The following is a 10154-nucleotide window of genomic DNA, read 5'->3' as shown; positions in this document are numbered from 1 at the left end:
ATGGGATCTTACGTGCCTTGCCGCGCTCCTGCTGTGCTCCCGCCGTGCTCACAGGCAGAAAACTTTCGAATCGGCGCGGTCGCGGTGCGCGGCCGCGCGCCTGGGCGCTTATGATACGTGTCCGGTAAAATGGTCATAACTTTCTGTATGCTCTTCCAAATGAGGAATGGTTTGATGCATTGGAACCTAGACTCAAAGAGCTTTAATTTGATAGGTTGTGCATCACACAACTTCTTATATACATGTAGATATGCTCGTCGAAATGAGGTCTTGTGTGTACTCATTTGCAACTTAAGTATCTTACGAAATTTTCCAACTTGGTTAGACATAGGACTTTCCTTAGAACCCATATATCTTATAGTACGCCTCGTACACTTGATATCATATCCAAATGGTATTCATCAAGATAATAGACCTTTTCCACATATAAACTAATATAATTAGAATACGTCAACTTTCTTATTTCGCCAAAATGCACCGAATTATCCTGTGGACTTCTAAATCCAAATTCGGACACACGTCTAAGTCCGAAATCACCATACGAAGCTATTGACATTATTAAAATTCTAATTTGGGGTCTTTTTCTCAAAAGTCAACTCTTTGGTTAACTCATTCCATTTGTTTCAAAAATAAGATTTTGATTTTCTTTAAATTTAACTCCGAATCTTACGAAAAAACAAACTTGACCATACATGCTGGTCATAATGCGTATTACGAAGCTCCTTGAGGTATTAAGTCGTTGAACGAGACGCTAATTCTTAAAATGACAGGTCGGGTCGTTACATCCTCCACCTCTTAAACAAACGTTCGTCCTCGAACGTACTAAGAATTATTCCGAGGTTTTCAATTGATGATCTTACTTTTACACATATACTCTCGGTTGATCTCATGTTACCACATTCGACACAAGCTCGACAATACCATCTCAGACGAGATTATTCCCTTTATCCATATTTGTAACTTTAAGATCAAATTTCTTACTCTCCAAACATTTTCAAAATGGTCCAATTTTTTTCACATCAACACACGGTATTAGTCTCATGTCAACACACATCAACTTTTAATAGTGCTTAAATACTTCAAAAAATTTCCGGGATGTTACATTTTCCCTCACTCAGGGTAATTCGTCCTCATATACACAACGTAACTTATCTCTTTCTTTGCACATCTCAATATCCCAAATTTTTCTAACTCCCAAAATTTTCAGAAATTTTGGCAGAGTCTCCCCTGTAATTGGGCCTATCCACCTCTTAGAGTAATACCAAAACAACTCCTAACAGCATGTCCACAACCTAACAAAGCACCACAAAGTATATATCAATAACACTAATCTCTACATTACAAGCATGACATTATCACAATGATATCTCGACATGAAACGCATTATATGCATGACCATAACCACTTCTCTAGTCTTAATAGTTGTTCATAATCAATTACAACATAGCTAATTAATCTCATGTTAACAAAGTCTCATTTCAAGCCTCCACTTTACTCACAACAAGGTATGAAAACCTCATAATTACTTACCAAAATTAAAGATTCACAATTAACGCCACCTGGGCACTCACCTCGTAGGCTAAAACTCAATAATTACAATACAATTTGGCAAATTATGCATAGAGATATTCATAAAAGAATTTTCAAATAATCCTCATAGGTATGACTCCCTATAAGTACTATAGTACAAATTTTAATTTCATAAAAGGAGAATTTAAACACATAAACTTTTCACCACCAGGACATCGTCCTTATATAACATCCACCGCAACTTGTAGTCCGGTTTAAATATTTCATATCATATAAAAATGTGAGGATCTCGTCCTCAACTCTGAATCACAAGTATTTTGTATGTTGTGCTAACTAAAATTTTCCATTTCCTTTCTTCCTTCTTTCAAATAATTTCTGTTAAACAAAATCACAACATACAGTGATCCCTCATACCAGTAGGGCATATAATTTACAACTGAAATCAATTATTTAGAAATTACATCAAACTCATCGAATTGATTAACAAAAGTCACTTTTAGCCTCACAACTATTTTTAGTGACCAACACATAATGATAGACATAGCTATCTCCATATAATCTCCCAACAGAAGTATTCACAAAAGTAATTTTTAAGATTACGAAGCTTACTCATGATTGGAGCATATAAGGAGGACTTGCCTCGATACTCAGAACCGAATCAAGTCAAGGAAATTGTTACTTTATAATAACTCGAGATAGTATTTTTAACGACACTATCTGGTGTAGCAACCTCGGCTATACCATATCAAATATATCAACGGGTCTGGTCTCCACCTCTTAGGCACCATCTACCCGCTTTTCCTCCACCCCTAATTGGTAGTGTAAGTAGAGTAGTAACAGTAATGCAGTACGTGGTCTGAGTATTATGATGAAATAAGTTTCTCCCAAGTGTGGGAATTTTTTTTTTTCATAATGTTCCTAATATCACCATATTCATAACAACCCATCCGCAGTTCGACGGCTCATACTGAGTTTGTGCCGGATAACTTAAATAACCATTGCAGGAAATTCTGTGCCACTGGTGCATTAAAAGATGACTGCCCTACGTGAGTGTTATGATTAACTTAAGCACTACGAGTATACTGAAATTATTTCCATGACCCCCCTGATACTGAAATGTAAAATTATTAAGGACGCGGGAATATCTCAAGTCCCATCATCATCCTATTCAAATTTGGAAAACCTTTCAATACCACATAAATACATCTCAGGCCAAAATTGATGTAACACATGACCCCGCAATTTGATCATTGATAGTGGACTCCCCTCACTTGGTGCGAAATCATAGGACACTTTTATGATGATCCACAATACTAACTGCGATGACCCAAAGGGTCATCACTTGTGTTTCAATAAAATTCTACCTTTCGAGGCCTTAAAAAATCTCCCTTAGCACCACCTCGATTTGCGTGCGCAGTCCGGGCGCGTAGCTGAGAAGTTTAAATGTGAAAATCTGTGAAAAATGATAAGTTTTGACAGTAAAATAAATAAATTTGACTTCGGTCAACGTTTTGGGTAAACGGACCCGGACCCATGATTTGATGGTCCTAGAGGGCCCGTAGGAAAATATGGGACTTGGGCGTATGCCCGGAATCGAATTCTGAGGTCTTATGCCCGAGAAATGAATTTTTAAAGGAAATTGTTTTCTGAAATTGTTTAAGGAAAATTAAAATAAAAGTTACTTAGAACATGATGGTATCAGGCCCGTATTTTGGTCCCGCCACCTAGTACAAGTCTTATATATGATTTAAGATGTTTCTATGGAATTTAGTGAAAAATGGATATCATTTGACGTGATTCGGACTTAAATTGCAAAATTGATGTTTAAAGGAGTTTTGAGAAATTTCATTGATCTCGAGGTTTAATTTGATGTTCATGATATTATTTTGGTGATTTGATTACACGATTAAGTTCGTAGGATGTTTTTGAGGTTTTGTGTGCACTTGGTTTGGAGTTCCGAGGGCTCGGGTGGGTTTTAGGTAGGTTCCGGGAGGTTTTAGGCTTAAAACCAGAAGTTGCAAGCCTCTGAACCCGCCAGTGCGGCCCGCGGTCGGCCTTGTGCGGTGCGTGGTGTAGGGCTGTGCGATCGCAGTCGACTTTGTGCGGTCTGTATAGGAGCGTTGCTGTGCAGTCGCAGTCGACTTTGTGCGGTCCGCAGAGGGGCACTGCTGTGCGGCCGCAGTCGACTTTGTGCGGTCCGCACAAGGCACTGGGCCGCAGTACCCTTAGGAAGGCATATGCGGCTGCAGTCCATTTTGTTTGGTCTGCACATGGGGTATGAGAGGGGTATAAATAGACGGGATTTTCAGTCATTGTGCATTTTTCAAAACCCAAAAACATAAGAGGCGATTTTTCAAACAACCTTTCTTCTCCAAATCAATTGTAAGTCATTTTTATCTAGTTTTCTTCAATCATTAGCATCTTTTAACGTGATTTCAACTTCAAATCAATGATTTTCATCGGGGAATTTGAGTGTTTTGGGTAGACCCTAGATTTTTCAAAAATTAGAGATTTGGACCTCGATTTGAGGTCCGATTTCAAAACAAATTACATATTTGAGCTTGTGGGGGAATGGGTAATCGGGTTTTGGTTTGAACCTCGGGTTTTGACCACGTGGGCCCAGGGGCGATTTTGACGTTTTGGGTAAAACTTTGGAAAACCCATTTTCTGTGATGATCCAAAGGGCCATCACTTGTTTTCTTATCCATTATATGAAATTCTGTGAAAAATGCTAAGTTTTGATATTAAAATGAATAAAATTTGATTTCGGTCAACATTTTGGGTAAACGAACCTGGACCCGCGATTTGACGGTCTCGGAGAGTCCGTAGGAAAATATGGGACTTGGGCGTATGCCCGGAATCGGATTCCGAGGTCCCAAGCCCAAGAAATGAATTTTTGAGTAAAATTGTTTTCTGAAATTGTTAAGGAAAATTGAAATGAAAATTGATTAGAATGTGTTGGTATCGGGCCCGTATTTTGGTTCCGACACTCGGCACATGTCTTATATGTGATTTAAGAGGTTTCTGTAAATTTTGGTTAAAATCAGACGTCGTTTGACGTGTTTCGGACTTGAATTCCTAAATTGGAACTTGATGAAGTTTTTGAAAATTTCATTGATCTTGAGGTTTAATTCGATGTTCATGATGTTATTTTGGCGATTTGATTACACGAATATGTTCGTAGAATGTTTTTGAGGTTGTGTATATACTTGGGATAGAGTTTCGAGGGCTCGGGTGAGTTTCGAGTAGGTTCCGGGATGCCTTAGGCTTAAAAAGATCAGATGTTGCAGGTTCAGGAAATATTGCAGGTCTCTGAACCCTCTGGCGCGGTCTGCGAGAAATCGCGTGTGGCCGCGGAGGGGCCAGCGCGGCCACGGTCGCCTTTGAGCGGTCTGCGGTTGGCTTTGTGCGGTCCGTACGGGGCTATGATCTGCAGGTCTTCAGGGAGGCCTGTACGGCCGCGGTCCTTTTTGTGCGGTCCGCACATGGAGTTTCAGAGGGGTATAAATTCACGTGGATTTCAGTTATTTTTACACTTTTCAAAACCCCAAAACGTAAGAGGCGATTTTCTAAACAACATTTCTTCTCCAAAACGATTGGTAAGTGATTTCTAACTCATTTTCTTCACTTCTTAACATCTTTTAACATGATTTCAACTTCAAATCAAAGATTTTCATGGGGAAATTCGGGGTTTTGGGTAGAACCTAGGTTATCTAAAATTGGTGATTTAGACCTCAATTTGAGGTCCGATTTCAAAACAAACCATATATTTGGATTTGTGGGGGAATGGGTAACCGGGTTTTGGTCCGAACCTCGAGTTTCGACCACGTGGGTCCGGGGGCATTTTTGACCTTTTTGGGTAAAACCTTGTAAAACTTATTTTTATGCATTGGGGTTGACTCATTTAGCATTTATTGATGCAATTAAGTAACTTATAACTAGATTTGAGTGGATTGGTGGTGGAATCAAGAGGTAAAGCTATAATTGAGACTTGAGTGGTGTTCAAGGCATCGAGGTAAGTGTTTGGTCTAACCTTATCTTGAGGGATTAGGAGTGGAGTCATATTTGCTACTTGCTTCTTGTTGAGTATGACGTATAGGCATGGTGACGAGTATCTATACGTTGGTGTCGAGCATGACCGTGAGTCTTAAATTGAAAGTGATTGTGTCCTTAAATGACATTTTAAATGCTTTAATTAATGATCTTCTATATTGCGCAAAGAATTGTTCTATCCTCGCAGATCTTATTTATGTTTGAGTATTGTCATTATTTGGGCTGAGTACAAGCTAAGTTAAGATTGGTTATAGCTGATTCTCCCTTGCCGGGATGCTTGTTTCGATATCTTTGTTCCTTTGCCGGGAAACTATTATATTTCTTTTGTTCCCTCGCCAGGAGTTTATTATATCGCTTTTGTTCCCTTGCCGGGATTTCTTATTATTGTGTAATGAAATGGGAGCGGGTGGTATACCTACCACAAGATAATATGGAATGGGAGCGAGTGGTACGCCTACCACAAGATATTATGAAATGGGAGCGGGTGGTACGCCTATCACAAGATATTATGGAATGGGAGAGGGTGGTACGCCTACCACAAGATATTATGGAATGGTAGCGGGTGGTACGCCTACCACAAGATATTATGAAATGGGAGCAGGTGGTATGCCTACCACAAGATATTAGGAAATGGGAGCGGGTGGTACGCCACCACAAGATGTTATGAAATGGGAGCGGGTGGTACGCCTACCACAAGTTATAATAAAATGGGAGCGGGTGGTATTCCTACCACGAGAAATGATGAAATGGGAGCGGGTGGTACGCCTACCACAAGATATGAGAAATGTGATCGGGTTGCACGCCTGCAACAAGATGAAACTGAAAGTGAAAGTTGCCTTTATTTTCTTCATTTGTGATAGAAGTTATATTGCTGGCTTCCTTATTATTCCCTGTTATTTTCTTTTAACTGCTATCCCCGAAGCATGTTTCCCTTACCCAACTTTAACTACTTATTACTTGTCCACTTTTCTGCCATATATTGTATAACTGCACAGGTTTATCTAGAGTCTAGTTCTAGCCTCATCACTACCTCGTCGGGGTTTGGCTAGACACTTACCAGCACATGAGGTCGGTTGTGCTGATGCTACACTCTGTGATCTTTTGCACAGATCCAGATCTTGGACAGCAGCAGTAGCGCGGGAGCCAGCCTTCAGTCCAGTGAGATACTGAGGTATCCTTGCAGGGGTCCGCAGGCCTGGCGTCTCCTCTATCTTTTATTTCAGCCTATTATCTCATGTACTCGAGACAAACAGTTTGTATTTTCTTTCAAACGGTTGTATTTAGTACTCTTAGAAGTTCGTGAGTAATGTGACACCAGTTCTTGGGTAGAGGCATAGTTCGTGAGTATTTAGTACTCTTAGAAGTTCGTGAGTAATGTGATACCAGTAATGTGACTCCAGTAAGTCTTCCGCATAATTATTTAATTCCGTTGCTTTTATCTTATCACTGAGAATTGCTAAAAGAAGTAATTGTTAATGAAGTAAGCAGTTAAGGATTGGCTTGCCTAGCTCACATTAGTAGATGTCATCACGACTCCCGATGGTGGGAAATATGGTTCGTGACAAGTTGGTATCAGAGTTCTAGGTTACATAGGTCTCACAACTCACGGACAAGATCAGTAGAGTCTGAGGGATCGGTACGGAGACGTCTGTATTTATCCCTCAGAGGCTACAGAGTTAGGAAAATCTCACAGTTGTTCTTTCTTGTTGTGCAGATTTGTTCCTCAAATGCTAATTGAACTTCTGCTCTGTTCTTCGCAGATGGCAAGAACACGCGCTTCCTCATCTACTGCTCAGTAGCCTGAGCCCCCTGCAGCAGCTCCTACTAGGGGTAGAGGGCGAGGCCGAGGTCGTGCTAGAGGCCGAGGTAGGGGCAGAGCTCAGCCCCGAGCAGCAGCACCAGTGGCGGAGCCTCAGGTTGATTTCGAGGAGGAGGTTTTGGCCCTAGCGGTTCCAGTGGGCCCAGCTCAGGTCCCAGAGGGGTTCATTGCTACCCCAGTTCTTCAGGATGCTCTGGTCCGACTGGTGGGCCTTATGGAGAGTGTCACCCGAGCGGGTTTGCTTACATTAGCACCAACCACTTCTTAGGCTAGAGGAGGGGCTTAGACTCCCTCTACTCGCACTCCGGAGCAGGTAGCTCCCCAGATTCAGGTTCCAGCGGTTCAGCCAGCGGTGTCAGTTCAACCGAGTGTAGTGGCTCAGACCGGCGATGGAGCGACTATGTCCGCCGATGCTTTGTGGAAACTGGACAGATTCACCAAGCTCTTCACTACTACTTTCAACGGAGCTCCTTCTGAGGATCCCCAGGATTTCCTATACAGCTGCCACAAGGTTCTCAGGAACATGGGCATTGTTGAGACCAATGGGGTCAATTTTTCTGCATTTCGCTTATCTGGATCTGCCAAGACTTGGTGGAGGGATTATTGCTTAGCAAGGCCAGCCGGGTCGCCATCTTTGACATGAGAGCAATTTTCAGTGTTGTTTTTGGAGAGGTTTCTCCCCGTGACTCAAAGAGAGGCCTTTCGGAGGTAGTTTGAGAGCCTCCAGTAGGGTTCCATGACGATCACCCAGTATGAGACTAGGTTCATTGATCTAGCTCGCCATGCTCTTGTCATACTTCCCACTGAGAGAGAGAGAGAGGGTGAGGAGGTTTATTGATGGTCTTATTCAACCAATTCACCTTCAGATGGCCAAGGAGGCCGGGAGTGAGATCACATTTCAGGAGGAGGCCAATGTAGCCCGCCGAGTTGAGATGGTTCTGTCACAGAGAGGTGGTCATGGGTCGGATAAGAGGTCTCATTTTTTTGGTAGATTCAGTGGTACCTCGTCTGGAGGTAGAGATTCATAGGGTAGAGGCTATCCTCCTAGGCCCTTTCAATCAGCTCTTCAGGTCTCCCATGGTACTCCAGGTGGTCGTGGTTCCCAGACACACTATTCTGATCAGCAGTCTTACAGTGCACCATCAGCACCTATCAATGTACCGCCACTTCAGAGTTTCTAGGGTTGTTAGCCCCAGCAACCGAGGGCTTGTTTTACTTGTGGCAACACGAGGCACATTAGTAGGTATTGCCTTCGAGCTCCGAGTAGTTTTCTGCATCAGGGTTCTCGTGCTATGGTATAGGCACTAGGTGTTCCACAACCTGCCCAGCCAGTTACAGGTGGGGGTAGAGGTGCTAGAGGTGGAGGTAGAGGTCCTAGAGGTGGAGCTCAGGCTGCCAGAGGTGGAGGCCAGCCAGTAGCAGGCCGTCCTAGAGAGGTAGTTCAGGGTGGTGGGGCCCAGCCCCGATGCTACCCTATTCCAGCTATGCCCGAGACTGAGGCTTCAGATGCAGTTATTATAGGTACTATTCTGGTTTGTGATAGAGATGCTTCAGTGTTATTTGATTTGGGGTCTATGTATTCGTATGTGTCAACTTATTTTGCACTGTACCTGGTCATGCCTAGTGATTCGTTGAGTATGCCTATTTCTGTGTCTATATTGGTGGGTGATTCTATCATGGTCGATCGGGATCATCGTTCTTGTATTGTAGTGATTGGAGGTCTTGAGACTCGTGTTGATTTGTTGCTTTTTGATATGGTCGATTTCGATGTTATATTGGGGATGGACTGGTTATCCCCGTACCATGCTATCTTGGATTGCTATGCCAAGACTGTGACTTTAGCTTTACCGGGTATGCCTCATTTAGAGTGGAGAGGGACTCCTAGTACCCGTAGTGTTATCTCTTATGTAAAGGCTTGACGTATGGTCGAGAAGGGGTGTTTGACCTATTTGGCTTATGTTCGCAATTCTATTGTGGAGGTCCCTTCTATTGATTCTGTACCCATTGTTCGGGAGTTTCCTAAGGTTTTTCCTTCAGACCTGCCGAGTATGCCACCCGACAGGGATATCGACTTTTGCATTGATTTGACTCCGGGCGCCTAGCCGATTTCTATCTCGCCGTATCGTATGGCCCCGCCGAAGTTGAAAAAGTTAAAGGAACTATTGCAGGATTTGCTTAAGAAGGGTTTTATTAGACCCAACATTTTGCCTTGGGGTGCGCCGATGTTGTTTGTGAAGAAAAAGGATGGTTCGATGAGAATGTGCATTGATTACCGGCAATTGAATAAGGTTATGATCAAGAATAAGTCTCCATTGCCGAGGATTGATGATTTGTTCGATCAGCTTCAAGGTGCCAAGGTATTTTCAAAGATTGACTTGAGATCTGGCTACCATCAGTTGAGTATTAGGGCATCCGACGTCCCTAAAATAGCTTTTCGCACTCGGTACGGGCATTATGAGCTCTTGGTTATGTCATTCGGGTTGACCAATGCCCCAGTAGTGTTTATGGAGTTGATGAACCGAGTATTCAGGCCTTATTTGGACCTATTCGTGATAGTCTTTATTGATGATATTCTGATATATTCCCGCAGTCAGGAGGAGCACGAGCATCACCTCAGAGTGGTTCTTCACACTCTGAAGGATAGTCAATTATATGCTAAGTTCTTGAAGTATGAATTCTGGTTGAGTTCAGTGACATTCCCGGGTCATGTTGTATCAGTAAAGGGTATTCAGGTTGATCCAAAGAAGATTGA

Source organism: Nicotiana sylvestris, chromosome 10 (genome assembly GCF_000393655.2).
Source record: "Nicotiana sylvestris chromosome 10, ASM39365v2, whole genome shotgun sequence".
Lineage (NCBI taxonomy): Eukaryota > Viridiplantae > Streptophyta > Magnoliopsida > Solanales > Solanaceae > Nicotiana > Nicotiana sylvestris.
The sequence above is the reverse complement of the archived record's forward strand: the minus strand, read 5'-3'. Positions refer to the sequence as shown.